Source organism: Trachemys scripta, chromosome 3 (assembly GCF_013100865.1).
Source record: "Trachemys scripta elegans isolate TJP31775 chromosome 3, CAS_Tse_1.0, whole genome shotgun sequence".
Classification (NCBI taxonomy): Eukaryota; Metazoa; Chordata; order Testudines; family Emydidae; genus Trachemys; species Trachemys scripta.
In genome coordinates this window covers 114,651,478-114,673,537 of record NC_048300.1, presented here as the reverse complement: position 1 = coordinate 114,673,537, position 22,060 = coordinate 114,651,478, and the positions used below count along the sequence as shown (strand labels likewise).

Sequence of the window (22,060 nt, the reverse complement as noted above, 5' to 3'; positions counted from 1 at the left end):
CTCAGCCCGCTGCTGGTCTGGAGTTCCATCTGCTGGCTCCTGCCAGCTGTGGTTCCAGCCTCTGGCCCCGCTCAGCCCACTGCCAGCCTGGTTTTCTGTCCATTCAGGCCAGCAGTGAGCTGAAAGGGACCAGCGGACGGTACCCTGGGGTTCCGGCTGCCGGCCCCTTGCCAGACGGGGTTCTCACCACCGGGATCCCGGCTGGCAAGGGGCCGGCAGCCGGAACCTAGAAGTGAAAGTAAGGCGGAGCGTGCACAGGGCTGAGCAGGGCCGGCGTGCCATTAAAAATTGGCTTGCATGCCACCTTTGGCACGTGTGCCGTAGGTTGCCAACCCCTGGGGTAGAATTTCTGCACATGGAAAAAATGCAGAACACATGGTACTAGAATACTTCAGCATAGCTTAAATGGTGTAATTTTGCTATTGGGATCTCATATTCAGTTGTTTTTATTTGATGATCTTAACTTTTTGTGTGTGATGCAGTGTAGTGAGTTCTACCCCGAGAGACATTTTAGGTTGTTCACAGTATATACTTTCTTTATCATTACTGTACCAATAATTTTATCACCTCCTTTGCAAATTGTTGACTTTCTTTTTGCTCTGCTAAAGAATAATTTTTGTATTGTGTTTATTAATTTATTATGCTTAAAGATACAGGAGTGAGATAAGAAATTTCAGATATTTGCATTCTTTTATTCTTCAGCTTTCAACTTTGAAGTATTACAAAATGATGTATTCCAGTGAGAATTATGAGCTACTGAATAGTATGCATAATCTTTTCTTGAGGATTTTTAAATGTTCAAGTGTCTCATAATATCATTCCCCTGATTGTTATTAGGTTTGGTAGAATGTAGTTGCTGTGATTATTTGTCTTCAGTAATATTGGTTGTTCATCTTTTGTCTTTAAATTTGTCTTTTTACTTGATCAAAGATTCCTCCCCAAATAAAATAGATGTTATCTGTTATGCAGTTTCTTGAAAAAAATATATTTTGAATTCACAATGGATGCATACTTCCTAAGAGTTGTGAAACTTCATTATCTGGTTCTGTAGAAGAAATGAGGATACTTTTATGTATTGTATTTTTATTCTTTGTGTAAGGAAAAAAATCTTGACCAGTCCATCTTTCTTTAATTTATAATGTTCTGCATTAGGCAAATAAGGTTTCTCCAGTAATAGTACTTTGGAGCTTACATAAATTATTTAGTACCATTTTACTTTTTTCTAGGTGGGTTGACGTTCAGACCCACTGTATTATGTTGAGGAAAGCTATCTTGTTTGTACATTTGTATTGTATATCTGTGTAAGACAATATTTCCCAAATGGTGGGTCCCAACCCACCAATTGATTGCAGGAAGGTTCTAGATGGGTTGTCACATCCAGGGCGGGCTCTGGCCTAGGCAAACATATAGTTCTCCTGGTCCAGTGTGAGGGTGTTGGAGAATGAGCCTGCCCCACTCTCATCAAGCAGTAGCAGCTCCTGGCATGTGGGGCTATGTCCAGTTCCCCACACTAGGTGTTGTGACCTGGCACAAAGCATTGCAGGGCCACTCAGGTTTGGCCCAACTGCTCCTCGAGGGTTGGCCGGGCCAAATCTGAGTAGTAGTCATGTTTCATAGATTCCAAGTCCAGGAAGGACCATTGTGAGCATCTAGACTGACCTCCTGTATAACACAGGCCATAGAACTTCTCCGAAACAATTCCTAGAGCAGATCTTTTAGAAAAACATCAAATCTTGATTTAAAAATTGTCAGTAATAGAGAATCCACCACCACTCTTGGTAAATTGTTCAGATAGTTAATTATCCTCACTGTTTAAAAATTTGCCTTTATTTCCATTCTGAATTTGTCTAGCTTCACCTTGCAGCCATTGGATCATGTTATACCATTCTCTGCTAGATTGAAGAGCCCATGATTAAATATTTGTTCCTCACATAGATCCTACAGATACCCTTTGCTCCAGATCACAGTTCTTCCCCCTCATATTTGACCTAGCTGTCCCTCTATTATAATGGAGGGGCAGCCAGGTCAAACCAGTAATATAAGATACATCTATGGCCCCCATTGTGCCTTGCTACACCCTTGTGAGGTAGAAAAGTGCTATTATCACCATTGTACAGATGGAGAACTGAGACAGAAGGCTTGTCTACACTGCCCTGCAATTCAGGACTATAGGGATATGACTAGCAGTGCATACCAAAGTGCTGCACAGTAACTCCCCCCTGTGGACACTGTGGGTGTGAACCAAAAATGCTCTTCAAACAGGATTACATTAATGAGAACTAGGAACCTTTTAGTTCAGACCTGCATGCCAAAGTGGAGAGATACATACAGCGCAGCACTTTGAGCACTGCTCTTCACACCCCCATAGTCCAAACTGCAGGGCAGAGTAGACCTAGCTTAAGTGATTTACCCAAAGTCACACAGGAAGTCTGTGGTAGAAATAGAAATTGAACCTGGGTCTTCTGAGCACCAAGCTACAACCCTAACCATTGGACCATCCACTTTCACGTACGTATGTGTGTGTGTGTGCTCTCAAAACTTTATTTATCTATTTTGTTTTTCTTTATTTCTCTGCATTTTAAGTATCCTAAATCTCTGAATTTTTTTTCCAGTTTCTTTATTTTCCTACAATATAGGTATGAGGATTGATTAAAGAGTAAAATACATCCCTCCCTCCACCCCCCGTGTGATCGTGTTGTTAAATATCAATAATGATTGCGGATGATAAAATTGAATGTAATAAATCTACATGAGCATTGGTGTAATTAGTATCTTCATTTTTTAGGAAAATAAGGATCATGGGGTGGAATCCTGGCCACACTGAAGTCAATGGGAGTCTTTCCATTGACTTCAGTGAAATCAGGATTTCACCAATGGTGAGTAAATGACTAATCTTGGTCAGGTGTGAGTTTTTTGCTTGCTTTTTAAGAGAAGCAAAGTGGCTTAAATCTATTTTATGCAAAGCTCCACCCCATTAGAAAACTTAGTGGAAGACTGGGTAGAGAGATGGTCCAAAGGCTAAGTGCAAGAACTTTCTCTAATCTGTTGTGACAGATTGGAATCAATCTGATTGGCTGGGGAATAGCTCAGTCCATCCTTTCCTTGTGTAAAAAGTATTTCTGCAGAGAGGGTGGAATCTTAGGTTTCCTCCTTACTGGGACCTTGCTTTGCCTTAAGTCTACATTTCCATTGTCTGGATAATTAATTAATAAATACATAAATAAATAAGAATAAGGGATCCTGCCTTTAGATGGTTTCACTTTCACCATGCCTGTTAGTCATAATATATAGTTTTATCTTTTCACCTATGGCAGTTGTCTGAGCAGTTGGAGATGCACGCAGTACTCTCAACAGCATCCCCTATTGGTACAACATGGAGATGCTGGAAGTAAGAAGGGGTGGGAGAAAGAAGAAAGGCGGGGAAGCCTTTGTGCTAGGAAGAATTCAGTTATAATAAGTCACAGATGCTGACTTCAGAGAAGGGCCGTTATGTAAGTGAGGAGTAGCTGGAGCACAGAAGCATTCCTGCTGTGTCTCTGAAATACTGCCTATGATGCAGTCTGCCAGGCAGGGTGATGAGGGCATGGCTATGACAACTCTGTACTGCCTAGGGGTTCCCCAAACCAGGGGACACCTCAGTTGCCGGGTTAGATCAAGTATTTTGGATCATGTGGTAACTTTGCACCACTGGAGCCGTGCAAAAGGCTGTGTCCTTGGTCAGGATTTAGCTCCATCAGTTTTGAATTTGCCTAGAGGGCACTGATGCACTGGTTAAGAACAGGAAAGAGGGCCTTCTGGTGTTTTTAATGTGAAAGATGGTCATTTGGGAAAAGAGTTCTGTCCCTTTCTGAAATTATCTCAGTCCTATATAACTGATTGCAATGGTGAATTTTACCCAGCAAAGCTTTAAAGTTCCTTTAAGGATGGGTTGTCATCTAGACTTGGAGGAAAGCTAAGATTTGAATATGATTAAGAAAACACCACCACTAATGGACATACTGTTACTGCCAGATTGTGCCAAGACAGAGCACCTGAAAAATGCCAGAGAGGGCGCACAGTGGTCCACACCACCAAGCTGTCACCTCCATTTAGCTGAGAAATTGAGACAAGAGACAGCCTCATCATTTGCTAATCTTGAGAATTCAACCTCTGAAATAAAACAAAGCTTAATAAAAACAGATGAGGGGGCAGACTAACTGGAACAGCAAACCGGGGGGAAAAGAGTGGAAAAAGTATTGATTCTTTTTATTGAAGCAAAAGATAATTGTGCACAAAATGTGATAATTTACAAAACAAAATAAGAATGACTAATATAAGATTTTATGGGTGATCAGAAGAAGAAAATTATTAAATGTTAGAATTACTGCCTTTATTTTTAAATTAAGTGCTAGAATTAAATGGGATTTTTTATTGGATTTTAGTATAAAGCCATGGAACACTGACCCAAAGGAGACAGAGTATGTTTTGGGATTATGTGGGGGTGGTAAAATTTGTGATTGGAGGCTAGAATGGATCATAATGTTGATTTAACTGGTGATTACTTGGATTTATACTGATTGCATTGCCAAGAAATGCATTTGGACCACATTATTATTGCAATAGCACCTGCAGGACTCAATGAGAATCAGGCCCCATAAATTAATGAATTTTGATGGATTGTTTGGGAATATGTAGTGAAATACACTTGCAATAAGTATTTTGGCAGACTTTTAAGATAAAGATTATTAAACTGGAAGCTGCCCTTGTATTGTAATTGGACACGCTGCTGCACTTTCCTGAAACTGCTGTTACATAACAATGAGCACATTTATTTAATTTATGTCCCAGGATCTTGAATATAGTCATCTGGGATATTTTGAAGGTGATCTGTTCTTAACATTCCTTCTCCTAATACATATGGGCATTGTATTTGCAGCTACATTTTGCTACTCTAACCAGAACTATTAAATATGTTGCTAAAAGAAATAATACAAAGAAAAAGCTGCTCACTCTAACTCACTTTAAATATAACTTCATGACTTTGTTGTTTTGTTTTCTTTTGATGGGCTTGGTTTTGAGTTATAAGAGTTTTAAGACCTTTCCAAATTTACATGGAGTACTGCAGAAATATAAATTTTGCAGCTTGTTTTTCCCTTTATTATTGAACATATGCCTTGTAAAAGAGAGATAATATTGTGGTGCAAACTTTATAAGGAAATTATCCCAGAAATAAGAGAAGGGGACAATTGGATTGCTTTGTTGATAATGCAAATGATGTTAAGAACAGCACTATTGTCCCACATAGGGAAGCACTAGAATACAAATGGACATGCAGTGCTGAGGAAATAAGAATGCAGGATGTATTATTGCAACAGAACACATAATAAAAAGACACCAAAGGAGCATGATTTCTTCCTATACTAAAGTCCTTAGACCCTCCTGGGAGGAACATCCTAATCAAAGATTAAAATATTCCATACTTCTCTCAAGAACAGACAACATCTCAAGTGATCTAGCTGGGAAGCAGTAACTCATCCTTATCATGCAAAACATCTAAGAAATTGGTTTGAATTGCTTTATGCGCATTTTGAAAAACTTAAATTGCTGTTGTGGGATTTTGTCCCACCTCATTTTTCACTCTCTCTCTCTTTTTAAACAGCTCATAACTTGAGGAATCTAGACACATTTTAAATCTATGAAAGATGTTGATGATGACCATGACACTAATGAAGGTGAGGCATTTAACTTTCTTTTCCTTAGAGACATACAGGCCATACAATGTCACTGGAAGTTCTCTGTGATGGGGTTAGAAATATCTAATGTAGTCAATGCTTTTTTTGCCTTTGTCTTCACGAACAAGGTCAGCTCCCAGACTACTGCACTGGACAGCACAACATGGGGAGGAAGTGACCAGTCCTCTGTGGAGAAAGAAGTGGTTCAGAACTATTTAGAAAAGCTGGATGAGCACAAGTCCATAGGGCCAGATGCGCTGCATCCGAGGGTTCTAACGGAGTTGGCGGATGTGATTGCAGAGCCATTGGCCATTATCTTTGAAAACTCATGATGATTGGGGGAGGTCCCGGATGACTGGAAAAAAGCTAAGGTAGTGCCCATCTTTAAAAAAGGGAAGGAGGAGGATCTGGGGAACTACAGGCCAGTCAGCCTCACCTCATTCCCTTGAAAAATCATGGAGCAGGTCCTCAAGGAATCAGTTATATGATTCTATAATTCTAGATGGTATAATTGTCAGGGAGGGACAGGGCTTTCATTTGTTTCTTCCTGTAAGCAACAGTGATCTGTCTCTTTAGATGCTAATCTTTTATAGTCTTGTCTCAGCATTACAGGCCTTTACAAAGTAGGGATCTGTGTCTGTTTGTCTATCTCAATCTTTTCCTTCCAGTATGAAACCATAGGAAACTGTGAAATGGAGGAGGGTTCCCCCACATATCTGGAGAAGAGGTATCCTTCCCCCACCCACTATCCCAGCAAATATTTTCTCTCTCCTGAATCTGTTCTATTTTTATCATATCATATATAAAATGTTCCCTGTGCAAGCACAATGGCCGTGGTGGTCTGTGCTGCCATGCAGAGGCTAGAACTAAGTTCTTAAACTTGTTCTCTTTCTCCTTGGGTTGGCAAGGCTGGGGTGAGAAAGTTAAGCCCTATTAAAGGGAAAGGACCATTGTTTTATTGCTCTGATAATATGCCCTGCTGGGCAAAAATAGAATAATGTGAACACAACTTGACAGCCTTTTCAAAGTGAAGTGATCGGATTTTAAAATCTAATTTGCCAGGAGAAAAGTTGAGCCTAAAGGGGTAAAAAAAAATTGAAGCATTTTCCTCTTAGTTCATAGTCCGGTAAACATAATCAACAGCTTTGCTTCTTTTCTTTTTTTGCCACTTTGCAGCTCCCCTCTTGCACAGAAGAACAAAAGCAAAAGGATCAAAGTGGTGGAACAACTATAGAGTGTCTCATTGCTAGAGACCCTTCAGAAATGGAGAAGCAGGCTGCCATGGTAATTCTTGTGAAATCAGTCAATGCTTGAAAGGAGACAGTCATCCTGAAGTTCAATATTAGCCGTGCACATCTGTGCATCTACTCTGTGTGAAACTACTGTGATGGTGCATCAGATCAAGTAATTATGCATACAAATGTTCAGGCAAGTGTCTATATTTATAGTGAGTTACCTGACCTGCATGTGTAAGTATGGAAATTGAACAGGAGTACTTGTGGCAGCTTAGAGACTAACAAATTTATTAGCGCATAAGCTTTCGTGGACTACAGCCCACTTCTTCGGATAAATATCATATTATGCATCCGAAGAAGTGGGCTGTAGCCCACGAAAGCTTATGCGCTAATAAATTTGTTAGTCTCTAAGGTGCCACAAGTACTCCTGTTCTTTTTGCGGCTACAGACTAACACGGCTGCTACTCTGAAACCTATGGAAATTGCACACTCCTAATTTTGAAAATAGGCCCAGAATCTATAGATTGTTTGTTTATTTTTTGTTTATTTTTTTTTTCTTGGTGAATTCTTGAGCTTTGTCATATATTTGGGGATTGTTCAGATAATTAATCAAAACAGCGTATGCTGCTTGTGTAATTTTATATTATCCAATAGGAGGTAAATGACTAATGCCATAAATTGTGATCTCCATGGGCCTTTTTATTAGAACTTGGCCCGCATGTCTCTCTCTTCGCTCCTCCTAACTGTTTCTAACCCTGGTCATTTTCTAGAAGCATGAGTCTGTTTCAGAAGTTTCCTTTTAACTTCTGGGTCATTTGGTGGGACTCACTCTGAAAATGAATTGGAACAAAAGCATATATCAGTTTCAAAACTGACTAAAAATAATAATTTGTGGTTCCAGGAAAAAAAATCTTTCTTAAAGGGAATTGCCAAAGAATAACTTCAGAATAGAATTGCTGCTGTCTGAAATGTGCCGGTATGCAGTGAGTAAGAGATTAAAAATTACCTCATATAATGTGGCTAAGGGACACAATAAGTGGAAGGTGTTCAAATTTTGCTTGGCTATCCTGCTTATCATTTAAGAATAATATAATTATTAGTGCTTTTAAATAATTAGAAACAGCAAAATTTATGATTTCTGGTCTGGAAAATAGATTTTTAAAATATTTTAATCAAATATTAAGGACTGATTTTAACAGATTTCTTTGTATGCAACACTCAAAAAAAGGACACAAATTCTGCATCAGTCCTTTATCACTAAAAGGGGGGTAGTGCAAAATATGAGGTTATCAGGATACAGTGGGAAAACAGCTGGTGCACATCTGATTGATATTGGATTTCTAACACTATATTAGAAAAACCAAATATGGTAAGAAAATGCTGGTGAAGACTTTGTTTCCATAAAAAGATTCACAAATGAGGTTTGATATAAAGTGTCCATGTTTCTCTGTGTGAGTGGAGACCGTACCTGGAGGGTCTGGCTGGTGGTGTGGGCAGTTTAACTTCTTCAGCAAGTTCAGGTGGGCATATGCCATACAAGGGAGCAGATACTGGTCGATTTAGGTTGTTCCTATCTTCTATTTTTATGACTCAATGTAATTGTCTATGATAGATCTTATGTTGCTGTGTCAAACAGATTCCAAGCTTAATAGGTTTTATTAAATGTTTGTTGTTGAATTTTATGCTCATGAAAGAGGATGACTGATAAGACTAGCAACAGGAAGGCATAGTGTGAGAAGATGATTGCAAGCTCTCCCCATGCAGCTGTGCACAGAAGTAGCCATTAAAAAGAGAATATTTGTTTGTAGATACCACAGAGTTGTTACTGCTATTTCCTAGTCTTACACTTGCATAGAAAAACACTGGTATCTCAGTTCATGTGGCAGTTGTTGCCAAGTACTAACTTTTAAATGGCAACTACTGTACAAAATTCTTTACCCTCTTTGTAGTTTTCTCCAGTTCAGAGCATGGTTAACTGTTGTGTGTCGGAATGTTTATGTGATGGGTAAAGATGTGGGGGTGGTTCTTATTTTTATTTATAGCATAGACTAAAGTTTGAACTTAGCTCTGCAGGTATGAAAGGCTAGTGAACTAATCTATTGTGCCACCTAATTGAACTGTTTCCCAATGGTTTAGCCTGTTTTATGTTCCCTGTTTTAATGTTATTTACAACTAAAAAGAAAGTCTAATTTTCCCTCCATTTTCTTTGTACATGTTAAACATCATGTTGCTTTCTAAGCCCATAATAATAATTCAGGTTGTAGAGGGATATGTTTTGACAAGAACATTATACATAATTTTTAAATTAACAGTTAGAGAACCCATGACTTACACGGTTTGACAGTTTTAGGCCTTGTCATTTCTAAAAGGCTGGGTACTCTGAAAAAGAGATTTTCTTTAATTAGGTTTATTTACTGCTCCATAAAATGAAACAGCCAAAGGACCTTTAGTCTGCAATTTTGCATGGCGTGAAGGAAGGTACTTTATTGTGTTGCTTTAGGATAATACTTTTCCTGCAGAATGATGCATTCTTACACCAGGGCCACATCAGAAAGTGGTAGTGTCATTGTTTCCATATTCTGATTTGTCTACTTGTTAATTTTTGTGAAAATAAATGTTACTATGCAGAAAGATAAAATCTGCATAGAGATAATGGAGCAGTGAGTAGTAACAAAAAACTTCCCTAGTCATTTTGTGCTAATAGCTATGTGAAGATTTTAATGGCATACACTGATTGATCTGAGTTTACATAATCTAATAACAGTCAGATATGCACATTCCCCAACACTAAACCTTCATAAATGTTTATAGAGCACCACAAAACTGGAACAAGGAGAATAAAGATAAAAGAAAATTAATAAATGAAATAAACTGAAAAGGTGAAAGGAAGGGAGAATACTATATTTACAGAATGAAGTATACAAAAACAATCTACTCTGTGTTGGAATGAATCCTATATATTAGTGTCCATCTTGGGGCAGAAAATATGAAAACCTCCTACAGAAAGATGAGGACAAATGGAGTTATGAAAAGTAGGTTTGAGCTGATGATAAATAGTGTTTTCTAGGGTTTTTAATTCTCTCATGAGAACTTGGCACATAAGAAGAGATTTGTGTAAAATCAATTTTATTTGTAAACTTCCAGAATAATCTGCTTGAGTTCGTTACTTTCCCTTGCTTTTCTCTCTTTTTGCCCTGGAGCCTCGTGTTCCAACCACCATTACATATGGCTGAGGTGGACCAGGAGGACTTCCCTCTTCTGAGCCCATTGGTACTGGATATAGACAAGACCAGATATTACCTTTCCCTGTCCACATCACCATAGTATCCATATGCACCTTCAAGTAGTGCATTAAATGACATTTCTAACATCTGACACGTGGTTTGTTCTGTCTCATCTCCTCAGAGATCTTCTATGTAGTGTTATGTTTGGTAGAACTTTTTTTTTTTTTTAAATATACCTACTGCTGTGTGTGAGTAAGAGAAGGTCAGGGTCAAAGAAATGGCTCTTGCACTTCAAAGTTTGTGAGGTCTTCAGTTCTTGTGGGAATTCATTCCACAATCTTGGGCTGGCCCATGAAAAAGCTTTGTCCCCTACACAGACAAGCTTTACCCTGTTGATAGAAAGTTCTGTTCTGGCTGAAGAGCAGAATCATTGACCACGGTCTTCATCCTAGAGTTTTAGATCTTTTAGGTATGGTGGGCCCAGGCAATTGTTGTCTTGGCCCTTCCATCACAACAGAGCTCATTTCTTTAATTTTCTTTTTAATAAAATTTATAAACACATAACTAGAAAGTCACAATAGGAACCTCTCACCATGGGAAATGGGCACACCCATGATCAACACTTTGTTTCTTTTGTCTTCCTCTCTCCTCTTAATTCTGACTTTAGGTTACAACCTCCTCAGGGAAGAGGCCTTGTCTTTTTTTATGTTTGTCTTGTTCCCTTTTGATGTGAAGTACTTGTTAAGATTGCCATGTGTCTTGCATTTTGAGGAACCATTCCAAAAACTAATTTCAGGGTAGTGCGATGTTTTCCTGTTACATCATTACAGCCCATGTTTACATTGTGTTAATAGTGTTGCCATGTTGTGGTGCCAAGCGCCTCTGCAATTAAAAATGTTTTCTTCATGTTTCATTGTAACATCACACTGTTGGGAAGTTACCACGTCATTTTCTGACTAGAGCAGTTCCATCATTTATAATTATATGAAAGTGAATATAGGTGAGGTTCATATGGATCTGGTCTAGGCTCAGATACCTCTCTACGAGCCCCTTCCTCCCAAATAGGTTTGGGCCTTTCCCCCTTCTATAGTGCTATCTTTTTGGAGAAGGAAGCCTGGTGACCTGCTAAGAACTTCTTAATGTCTTCAGGAGCAGCCAACTGGTTCCTTCCCTTCTTCAAGATCTTCAGTGAGTGGCCAGTCAGTCCGCTCCTCTGACCTGAGTCTCTGAATAATGGAATGGCGATTGTATATATTGTGCATCAGTATCTATGATAGATACTGCTGAGTAGTTCAATTCATTATGGCAGTCTTAACTGTATTTACTTCTATCATGTTGGAACCCAAATAGTGTCAGTGAAGCTCATGAAGACATTCACCATTATCCAGAAAGGGTTGTCACATTGAAAAGAGATGTGCATGTGGACAGAATAGTTTTTATCCTGCTCACATGTCTTCCAATGCTGGAATTTATTAACGTTCCTGTTTGGCTCGGCTTCAGTTTCTGTGATATACACTATTCTCTTCTCTTCGTGAAACAAATTATAGTTATAATGTTTCAAATGGTGTGTGTGTGTGTGTGTGTGTGTGTGTGTGTGTGTGTGTGTGTAAAATCTTCAGGGTATGTTTGCAAGAAAACATGCAGGTGTTGAGGGTGTTCTAAGCAGAAAGATTGCTATTAAAAAGCACAGGCTGAGATCTATTCCTTGGAAAGCGTTTCTATAACTGGTGTTCTTTTTGTGGGCATTCTCTTAGGTGAGGTCATTGATATTACTTTAACATAGTTTTTGTTTATGCTAATTTATAACAGAGCTACACTTTGAGATGTGCAATTATATGAAGTCTGGATAGTGATTTTTGTATAAGCTTGCGACAGAAGAAATTTTATGGTGTGCAGTAAAACTCTAAATTAGATATATTTTAATTAGGTAATAATAATAATAATGCAAAGCTTTGATTATCTAGTTAGAAGGTTCTAATAAGCTTTGAATTTCTGAGGGTTCTTTGGCAGGGAAACAGAAAAGTGTTAGTATAGTTCAAAACTGATTTTAGACTAGATGTAATTTAATGACTGCTATGCAAAAGTTCAAAATAAAATAAAGCCTGGAGAATCTGTAGATGTTTACAGTTCAAAAGTAAACCTGTTTTAAAGAAACGTACACTTTTTTAAAAACAGGAAAATGTTCTTGGGATTCAATAAAATGGGGTGGGGTTAAAATTATTCATTCCTAGATAACCGATCAGTGGAGTTACATAAGGGATTTATTTGACCCTCAAATATATGACCATGTAGATTGGATGAATCAATGAGTATTGAATGATATGATGATCTTTGCTTTTCACTGTTCTTGTGACCTCCCTAGTGTTATATTTGCAAGTCAAATAAATTCTCAAATAAGTCACACCAACTGCAGGTAAACAATAAACTTTACTAAGAATTTCTCTATAGGGAGAGACTTATTTAGGAGGACTATTACTACTCTAAATTTTTAAGGGGATTCTCACGGTGGACTAAAAATACCAATATTTAACATCTGTCTCTCTTCCTCCGTTATTCTGTACATGCCTCAGGGCATTCATAACCTGTTTTTCCTCTCATTTACACTGCTTTAAATCAGGTATAACACTGAAGCAGATGGAATTAAAATGGTGAAAAGCCAGCATCAATGAGCAGGCAAGGGTCTCTGTCTGTCTAAGCTCTGCTGCTGGAATTTGGGGCCGTATTTTCTAAATAGCCTCTAATGCTTCAGATGTAAATTTTGCAGCCACATTTTTATGTATGCAAACTGCATTAGCAAATCCAAGTGAGGTCATTAGATCCCTATTGCAACTGTGAATTTTGCATGCAGAAGGTTGAGGTTTTGTATATACAAAAATGGGCTGCAGAATGGTGTGTTCTAAAATGTCCTGGAAAGAAAATGATCAAATTACACTCAAATGGATGGAAAAAATACAAGATCCACCAGAAAAGTTGCCCCTCCCTCCTCAGGCTTCAGTCTTGAGTAAAAGGGTCTCGTAAATGATGCACAGAAATCTTTGTGACAGGGTAACTTGTAGCATCCTGGACACTGAAGCTGTTGCAGCACAAGGAAGACTATGAGTTTAATTGAAGTCAATTAACCAGTTTCTGATAGGGATTACTGACAGTTGGGGGGCAATTGCTGGGATAATAAGGCAATTGACTCAGTAAATGGGAGGGTGTATCTTTGACAGGAACAGGAAGTACAAAGTTCCAGGGTAGCAGCTGTGTTAGTCTGTATCCTCAAAAAAACCAGGAGTACTTGTGGCACCTTAGAGACTAACAAATTTATTAGAGCATAAGCTTTCGTGGGGTACAACCCACTTCTTCGGATGCATATAGAGTGAAACATATGTTGAGGAGAAATATATGTATGTGTATATATTTCATAATATATACACATCCATATATCTGTATGTGTGTATATATTTCTCCTAAACATATGTTTCACTCTATATGCATCCGAAGAAGTGGGTTGTAGCCTACGAAAGCTTATGCTCTAATAAATTTGTTAGTCTCTAAGGTGCCACAAGTACTCCTGGTTTTTTTTGAGGAAGTACAAAGAGATCAGAAGGTGAGTTTGAGATAGGACAGAAAGCTGCTGTATACCTGTGGTACATTCTGTTATACTTTGAAACTGAAGATTACGTACACATGTAGTGAAAGGGAAACAGTCTGTGTGTGTTTGTGGCTTGGAGATCATTAGAACAGGTAGGTCGAGATACTCACAGGATAAGTGGAGGGATGCCCTGTGGCAGTCTTTCGGTGAGAAATACAAATATGGCTTGTGGAAAGAAAGGAATGATGAGGATCAATCTTGTGCACCATATCTTTCCTTCCAGAAAGGAACAACAACAAAGTGAATATAGGAGTGAGGAATGCAAGCTGTCCAATAAAGCTTTGATGTGTTCTGTATCTCCTCTGTATTTGAGAATATGCTAATTTGTTCTGGCTTTATGGGTCACTGCTCCTGGGAGGACAGAGCAATTTCATGTCAACAATGTGCATTTACTGACCCTCATTTGGTATGGAATTCTTGCTGAACTTAGACAAATATTACCCACTTCATTTGGACCTTTCCTTTTGAGCTAACCCGCACCCATCACTGGTTGCTACTTACAATAGGACTATTTGTGTGAGTAACTGCTCCCAAATGTGAATCAGGGATTCACAATCTGGTCCATAATTTGACCTAGATTTGCTGGGACAATAAACTACCTTCATGCTTTCCTCTGGAGTATTTCTTTTTATCCTATAATCTTTTTTAATTGAAAGATAATGTAGCCAAAAAGTTGTCTGTCTTCTGTCAGTCTCTCTCTGTCCCTGTACCACTGTGTGTGTGATTTTCTTTCCAACTCCTTCTCTTTTTCCTGTCATGCATCCTTTTTCTATTGCCAAAACTTTGTTTCTGTTCAGTCTCCTTTCCTCACAGGCAGCTGGTCATCTTTCCCTGTTGCAGGCTCTCCTCTTCCCACACTTGTCTCTCATTTCATGTACATGTCTAATTGTAACCCACAGTGCTGCTCAACTACCTATCCTGTCACTTATCCTTCTTCCCTTTCCTTCTTCCAACACTACCTGATTAGGAAAAGAAAATGTGATTTATCATTTAAGCTGCCTCCCCTTGCTCCTGCATTTCTAAAAGAAATTTAATATCCCCGCTTTTTCCCCCCAGATGACTTCAATACTTTTTTCTTAATGTTTTCCTGCCATCCCTAGATTAAACTATTCACTAAATACCAATAAAACTGCATGAAGCTGCAGATTGAATAAACATAAGTGTTCCTTTGAAGCTAGTCCCATCTGGCAAATAAAAGAATAGATGTGTCAGCATGGCAGGCTTAAGTTAGAGTTCAACCAAAAAAAAGTGTATTGCCACCACAACAAAATCTCAACTGTGCTTTATCTAAGGACTGGGAATGGTAAAGGAAGGCGGGAGAGAATGTCATCACACCTTTGATGTATTTGAGGTATTTTCTGTCATTGTAGCTGTGTGATTCTCTCTGAAGTAGCCTGGGAGTGCTTTATTTCCTCCCTTTCTACAAAGTCACATGTCAAAAAAGGGTATAAGGCTTTGACTCAGAAGAGGAAAATAGTCTGAATTAGATGCACTCAAAGTATTCTTTCTAGGGAAGAAAAGAACAACATAATTCTCTTTTCACATATGTACCTGATCTTATTGATCTTGCTGTTCGTCTGCCCATTTTTGGGAGCTGCACTCTCCATTGTGCCTTGCTCTTTCCTCCCGACTGTCTCGTTGTCCTAGGTAGCTGCTTTACAAATCCTGATTTTTCTTATCCTCTAAAATGACATCTTCTGCTATTTTGTTTTCCAAGCCTGCTTTACATTCTCGCTCTTTGTCTCTTTGCACTGCTAAGTTCTAAGGAACCTCTATCTTTTAGTAGCTGTGATTTGTGTCAATTGTCCCCTGCAGCCAACTCAGTTTAATCTGCAGGCTGCATAGTTAGAAAGAGAGGAGAAATCATAGTTACATATGAAAGTATGATGCTTATTAGATAATGTCTCTCATATAGCCAGCTTCTCTGGTTGCATTGTAATAAATCATGTTTTCTTAATAAGCAGTGAGTTACACTGTTTCAGATACAATCCTTCTCCCATTGTCAAGATTAAGACAATTATGAAATCTGTACAAAGCTCTAAATTGAATATTTACTCCAGTTATGATTTTTTATTACATTTGAAATTCTAATCTGAGTTTAGTCATAAACCCAGGTACTTTATGCTAAACAGTTTCAGCAAAGAGTAAATGCATATACTTTGTTTTACAGAAAGTATTAAGTCAAAAAAAGAGAGATTTCTTCCCCTTCCAATACTGCATATGTATTGAGTTATGCTGCTTTATTTGAACTAAATCTTGTTATATTTTGTATAGGTAAAACATTTTTCAAATATGGCCTAAAACCAGTCATCCATAAATGTGGCTTTCTTGTTGTTTTCCTTCCAGTTAATAGGACATTTAGATTACACTTCTTCACATACAGCGTGACCTGTAACTAATAAATGGGAAGAGAAATACTGGTTGCCCCAGATATTATAAATGCTCTGACCCCTTTTCCCCCTTAAACACAACTTTCCATATTGCTGCCTGTGTATCTACATCGTTGAAATTCAGCTATAGCAGTATGCATGCTGCCAAATCTAGACTCTTAACCCACTGGGGACTTCATTAGTAGATGTCTGTCTTGGTTCAAAGATGGCATTTGAGAGTTTTAAAACTCTCAGGTTTACTAATTAGCTTACCTCCAAGGACTGTGTTTAACATTGTACAAACCATTTTTTATTGATGTGGGCATTTGCACACAACTGCATTCAACTTAAAGTACCCCAGTCCCCAGCTGTATTCAAGGACAAATGCGTTAAACCTTTAGCGTTGTAGAAAGGCTTCTCTTATCTATTAGCTCTGCTTTATCAAAACTCTTTTTCTCCTTGTTTATTTGAGGATAAATAATCTAACACCATGTAATGAGTTTATTAGGGAATGGATGTTGCTGTGGCATATAAGAAACTTTCTGCATGGTTTCAGATTTAAAAATCCATGTATAAGTAAGTTCCTCTCATAAGTGGAATTATCAACTCAGTCCCTACTTGGAAACTAATCATATACCTTTGACGCAAGACTCTATTCATTAGATATTATTGAGGGGATTATGCAGCTTCCTGAAGTGTACATATGCTGAGCAGGTCTGCATATCCAAATGTGCTGTTTGTCAAAAAAATTGTCCAGCTAGCAGAAATTCTTATTCTAAATATCCTTGTTTCCATTGCCACACAATGCTGATAGGCCCTAAGAAGAGGAGGCCTTGTCTTAATAAGGTCCCAGGTCTTCCCCCTGTGGATTATTACATAGTTATTCAATTTTGAAATACCTTGTCCACAGAAGAAGCATTAGTGATTCCTTTCCGTGGCATGTTACCCTGGCCCAGTTTAGCTGACTCCTGTGTAGCAGGATTGACTCAAAAACACCAGGCATTAGGCAATCAGCCCTGGTGACCATCTTGAAAAAATATGTTTTGTTCTGGTCGGTGTTGTGACAATTTGACTTTCTCTCATGAAGCAACTTCCCTCTTTACTGTTGAAGAGTTCTATGCAGGAACTACTTCATTGTTATTTTGGACAGTTGGGCCCTGTTTTTCTTCATGGTGCTTCAAATGAGGGACAAAGCACAGGGAAGACTTTGGCTGTGGGGCTGAGTCCTGAGGTCTATAGCAGCAAGTTTTACTTAATCTATGTAGAGCAGCATTCAGCATGCTGGTGCAATCTGTAGGTATCATAGAAGTTAATATCAAGTCATTCAGTATAGCCCCCCATCCCTGCAGCACCAGCCAATATAGAATTGTTCTTAAGGTACCCTTCTAGTATTTTCTTCTGTCCAGTTCTAGCTGACCTAAACAATGGAGCTTCTGCTACTTCCCTTTGGATGCTATTCCACAGCCTAATAAAACTTGCACTAAGGAAGTTCTTCCCAAATAATTCATCTCATTGTAGGCTTTTCTGTTTCTCTGCTAGTATATTAAGATGGAGCCTGTTGCGAATATTAATGGAAGTGTGATACTAAAACAGTAGTTGGACATCATCTGCTTTGTCTTTGAAGGAATGATTGGAGGTGATGGTTCTTTCATTTTAGATTGGGCAGGCACTATTGATCCTATCTCAGAACAATGACCTATTATAGTATAGTGATCATCTACTTTTATTACATATTACATCTGGTAGAGCTAGAGTCTTTAAAATGCTTGACAGATTGGATCCAGAGCAGTGGCTAAAATATTTTGATTAGGCATCAGTTTTAAAGGTAGACTTACTACAAATCTTCTATTCTCTGCTCCTTATCATTACATTTAATTCTTTATATGTAGATAGATATGAGATGTGCATAAAATCCTTTCACAGGTGCAGTGCCAGCTGGCTGTGCATTCTGAGCTTTCGGAATGCTGACATACTTTGAAGCGGAAACTGCACTCTACTGAAAGATCAATGTGTCACCACACTTATTTTAGAGAACCTCCTTTTTAGTCAAACTACACATGCTCTGAGCTAGACTTTTCCTCCCTCATGCTTTATTTGGTACTGTGAAATGGCACTTATTGACAATGAAAATGCTGCAAAGGTTGATAAGGTTCATTGTTTGATGAAGTTGTTTCACGTGGTCTAAACATGCATTTGATAGTGCATGATTTTTTTTCTGCAATATGTGTACTGAATGCTTTTTTACTTCTCTGATGCTCAGCTTCTATATGATTGGGACAGGCCCTCGCTATTCCCCTGAGAATGCAGGACAAACAGATAATCCAGTGTAGCCTGGAGCAGAGATGTGGAGTCAAGAAGTGCTGTAGACATGGGCCCTGATTTGCCACTCTCTTATGCCGATTTTATGCCAGTGTGACTCCACTTAAGTCAGTATAGTCACTCTATTGGAATATTAGTATAGCAGAGAATGAAGCCCACTATATTTAAGCCTGTAATGTTTTGAGCAACTTGATTTTTTTATTCACTTTTGTTTGCTGTTGTTTCATGTGCAATGCTCTTTGCTCATGGTCCCTCACATGCGGATGGCAGGAGAAACCTAGACACATGAGAAAATATCTAGCCAAAGAAAAAATCCATCTCTAGATCATGCAGAGAATATGGGGACCAGCAGTTTCTGTATGGGCCAGATTTCTTTGGTTACCTGCAGTTTGGGCTCTCTTGTACTGGGATTTCAGTGTCGTCAGGGTTTATGGCAGAATTGTGTCAACTTTGGGGCTAGAGCCAACTTACTTGGGATTGTCCTCCCTTCTAAACACACCCTACAAATGCCCACAGCAAAACAATTGCTCCTTTTGTGGCTATTACCCTGTGACAGTGTTGAGATCTGATAGGTGAGTTAGCACTCTGATTACTGTAGCCTCATTTAGTTTCCCCAAGTAATGGTTGATTGAGTAACCAGCAAGTTAGAAGGGTAGTTAAGGAGTTAATTAGCCCTCAGCTGACCTGCCTGATACAAAGTCAGGAAGGAAGTGTTACAGAAGAGAAGGACAGGGTTAGCTGAGCTGGGAATGAAGGTGCTCCCTAGAGAGGAGAGGCCTCCTTTCCACCTAGGGCCCTAGTAAAGAAGGGCTGAAAGAAGTAGAAGTTAAAACTGTGATGTTGCACTGTACTGCTGCTGGTAGATGTGTTTAGAATAAAATACAGCCTGAATGCAAGAAGAAAGTGGGTCAGAGTAGTTTCTGGGGCATCAGAGGACAGGGACAGAGCATGGCCCTGTCACACTCCCGTATTCATCTTCATGCTTTTTTCCATGTGGTTCCTATTCTGGGAACACACCCTTCTTACTGTATACTTAATGGACAACCCGGTCTTCACAGAAATCTCTCAAACAAACTTCTCTTCTTCAGCAAAGCCTTTGAAGAATAATTCTGCTTTGAAACAAACAAAATCCCTCCACTTTCCAGTATCTGTTCTTCAGGTACAGTAGTTGTCTTTAAAAAGTCACATTTAATTGCAGGTGATCAAATATTACAGTGACGGACACAATACAAGACTCTAAATAGAACAGAAGATTATGGTTGTCAGAGTTACCAGCTAACTGCACTTCTAACCCCTCCTTAGCCCCTTTCCGGTCAGGCTTCAAGCTGTCACCTCTTTTTCGTGTGGAATCACATGATTCTCCCACTCTCAGGCTACGCCTTGGGCTGTAGTTCCCTGGTGTAGTTCCCAGCCTGACCTAAGTTCAGTAGCCACAATTCTCTTCCCCTCCAGGAGCTGTGACCAATGGTATCCACTCACCAGCCTCCTTAAAACAAAGGATTGTTTACTTAGAGCCAAAACCTTTTAGAGAAAAAGATTTTTAAAACAATCAGCAAACTGTAAGCATGTCTAGCTTACAATCTTCCCCATGGGGATCCTGGCAGGTCTTAGGGATTGTCTACACTGGGGGTAATGAGCTCTGTGGGGGTGTGCTTTCTAAAGCCTACTAACTTTGTGTATGTATTGTTCCATGGAGACTCTACTGATGCGCTTTAATGTAATGCTGTTTGAAACGATACTAAGTTAAGTGTACTAGGGAACCATTAGAGCACACCAGAAGGACCTGCACGGACCAATTAATTCACAACATGTTCATGTGCTTTAGAAATCATGCCCTGAAAAGCACATTATCCTACTATGTTGACAAGCCCTTCCTACAGACACTTCAAAGCCTCCAGGGTCTACGTGGTCTTCTTTCCCCTTAACTCATAAACTAGTTCACATACACTACTTCAGGGAGTGTGTCTTTAAATCCTGCTCAGTCTTTTGATCAGACCCATCAAAGGGACCAAGTAGGGTGACCAGATGCATCCCGATATTAGGGACTTTGTATTATATACACAACTATATCCATTTTCTTCCCCCCCCCACCAGCCCCAATTTTTTCACACTTGCTATCTGGTTACTCTAGGACCAAGCCACTTAACTGTTTATAGGCTTTTGATCTGTTAGCTTTCAGCACTGGGAAAACAAGTCTTGCACCTTTGTTGGAAATAAGATATAGAAACCTCAGAGCTGAGTGCTTTATGAATGTTTTTCAGGTGTGTGCTGGCATGTTCTTATTGTTTCTTTCTGGCAACAGCTCCTACTGAATTAAAACAACACAGGTATATAACAAACATTCTACTAACACAATATAGTTAGACAGTGTATCTCAATAATGAGGTTACATATACTGTTCATAACATTATTACATAGCAGCTCCACATCTGCCATGATGCAGTTAATTTGCATTTTTAAACATAGGGAAAAACCTATGGTGTTTCAAATATTGCTATCTGGAGTGTAGGTACATGCTGACATCTTAATGTTGCAAACTGTATCTTGACAGGTTTCAGAGTGGTAGCCGTGTTAGTCTGTATCAGCAAAAACAACGAGGAGTCCTTGTGGCACCTTAGAGACTAACACATTTATTTGGGCATAAGCTTTCGTGGGGGTTCTAGCCCACAAAAGCTTATGCCCAAATACATTTGTTAGTCTCTAAAGTGCCACCAAAACTGTATCTTGTGTGTCTGCAATGAACTGTTTGCCCAATTTAGAAAGTCAGTTCTTTGCAGCAGGGACAGTATTTCTGGTTTATAGTACTGAGCACACTGTACTTAGTAAATAAGTAATATTACATGCAAGATACTTTTTCTTTTCTCAGACAGAAACCTCCTGTCTCTTATTTTCTATCATTATGTGCTGTTCCTTTCATCTTAGGCTTGCAAAGAAGGCCCATCTCCATCTTTCTCAGTGACACTTCAGAACACAATGAAATAATAATGTAATGAGGTTATATATACTGCTTCTCAGTAGATCTCAAATATTAGCTCAAGTTCTCTTTTGGATAGGAACTAGTTACTCTGGATGGGTTTATTGCTTCTAAATTGTAACAAGTCATTGTAGGGTATTTATCTTTAAAGTAACTTACAATCTATATAATTGGAATTCAGGATTCACTCTGTGTCTCTCTGAAGCCTAGAATGTCTTGAGTCAGTGTGAAGAAGTGGAAGCAGCTACAAGCATTGCTGAGGGCTCTTTTTGTTGAAACATCACTGGGTTTCATGGTCTGTTACTATCCAATTTTCAAGTTCTCACCCATTTTGACTTTATGAACTACACCTGAGTGGTGTAGAGCTACAGTAAGGTGTGAATCTACCCCATGCCAACAGTCATAGATCATTGTGATGTCAGAGGTAACTCAGCCAATCACCACCCTTACTCGAATGCTAATATACATGTAACAATTTCATTTGGTTGTCTGAGGGATTACTTGATTTATTTATCACATCCATGAAACAGTGTGGGCTTTCAACTACTAGTAAGTCTATAATTACCTACATGGAGAACAGAAATTTGACAG

At 38.9% G+C, this 22,060-nt stretch overlaps 1 long non-coding RNA gene across 1 annotated transcript in view; it reads left to right on the top strand.

Moving 5' to 3' along the window:
- Positions 1-5,648: 5,648 nt before the first annotated feature.
- LOC117874985 overlaps positions 5,649-22,060 on the top strand; it is a 239,064-nt gene continuing 222,652 nt past the window's right edge. The window contains exons 1-3 of the long non-coding RNA XR_004645143.1: positions 5,649-5,711; positions 6,380-6,438; positions 6,888-6,995. This is a non-coding gene — a long non-coding RNA (uncharacterized LOC117874985). The remainder of the gene's footprint in view (positions 5,712-6,379; positions 6,439-6,887; positions 6,996-22,060) is intronic.